A 1694-nucleotide genomic window follows, 5' to 3' on the forward strand; every position below is an offset into this window, starting at 1 on the left:
CCCCCACCCCCGCCGCCCACTACGGGGCTCCGTCCCTTGTTCGCGGGCCAATTTCCTGCCCCCTTTCTCCCCAGAGCGCTCTCCAGCTGTACAGGCTGCTGGGACGGCTCCTGCTGCGGCGCATTGCTGCCAGTCCATGTAGCTGCTTAAAAAAGTTACTTCGCTGTTGCTTGTTTGGGAAGTCTTGCTGTCTCTTCCCGCAGTGTTCAATGGTTTCTGGTTTCGCAAAGTTTTATCAGCGTTACCCATGGTTCGCGCAAATCCTAAGACTTATCGCTGTCGGTTCACATCCAGCCTATGCGAGGAGGCGAGGCGCCTGCAGTCCGTGGGGTAGGCAGGCCCGCCACACACCGGAGCGCGCGCGCTGCCTATAGGCACCAGTCTCAAAGACGTTGTAAAACTGCGCGTATTTCTAAAGCATAGAAAAGTGTCAGAAATGACATTTCCAAGATGAGTTCAGTAGGTAACTTGGTGACTTCCTTTTGGAAAAGTTTGAATACTTTTCACGACGAAAACTCTATTTGTCACTGAAAAATTTTGATTGAGGTGTCGTCTCGAAATGAGTGAGACAATTTTGCCTCGCTCAATCAGAGCGATGACTATAAGGCTTACCCTATTTGAGTGGAGGAGTAAGATTTCCCTGACCTCGCCCAGCTGAAGTGAGGAACTTCACTCTCATTGGGCGAAGACCACAAATTATGACTCAAATTGAGTGAGAGTCAGATATCTCGCTCTCAGAAGAGTAAGATCTTTTGTGTCACTGATTTCGCTCTCCGCGCGCGCGCGCGCGTCGTTACTTTTCCTTGTTCAAAAGTTAATTTACTCGATGTACTTACTTAGACCTCCAAAAACTCCTGTCCTATGCATCCCTGGATCGCGTCGACGGGCTTCTGCGCGCGACGAGGAGAGAGAGGAAATTAATGGGGAAGACGCGGCGATGTAATCTGAGATATTCACTCGGCATTACTCGACAATGGCGCGGCGTCCCTTACCTCTGGCGGGGCTGCTCCGCCGCGCTGATGGAGCGAAGACAATCAACTCGTCTAGTCTTCCGCGCGCGCGGCAGCTAATTATTCGAAACTTGCGGCAGCCCTCAAGTCGTCCCGGCAAACTGTGCTCCGGCGGCGCCCGCCCCGAGCGTCGAACAGCACGCGGCGCGAGGGTCTGACTCAGGGTCTGATTTGGCGGGTCTGCTCCGGGTCCGGCGGGGTTCGGATCGGGTGCGGAGGCCCCGCCGGGGCGATTGCTTGGCTGTGTCACTGCCCGTCCCGGGCCGGGCGGGATAATTGCTAAACACAGCACATCTGGGACTGAAGGACGCTCGTCGCTCCGACCGGCTCACAGCCCCGGGGCCGCCACAGCCTCGGACCCAGGCCGCCCAGGCCGGGCCCGGCCAGTTGGGGGGTGCAAACGCGGAGTGCAAAGTTGGACGAGGAAACCAGCAGGAATGCGTCTCTCTCTCTCTCTCTCTCTCTCTCTCTCTCTCTCTCTCTCTCTCTCTCTCTCTGCTTTCCCGACCGCCACGCCCACTCGCCCACTCGTAACTACTATAGTTCAGTTCACTAACCAGCCATTCTCACTTATATGTTCTCCCCGCCTGAATGGAGCCCACGTGTAGTTGGCAGGGGAGAGGCTGGTATAGGCGTGTGTGTTAGAGAGTGAGAGAGAGAGAGAGAGAGAGAGAGAGAGAGAGA

Source organism: Frankliniella occidentalis, unplaced genomic scaffold (assembly GCF_000697945.3).
Source record: "Frankliniella occidentalis isolate FOCC.00 unplaced genomic scaffold, Focc_3.1 Scaffold209, whole genome shotgun sequence".
In the NCBI taxonomy this organism is placed as follows: Eukaryota; Metazoa; Arthropoda; class Insecta; order Thysanoptera; family Thripidae; genus Frankliniella; species Frankliniella occidentalis.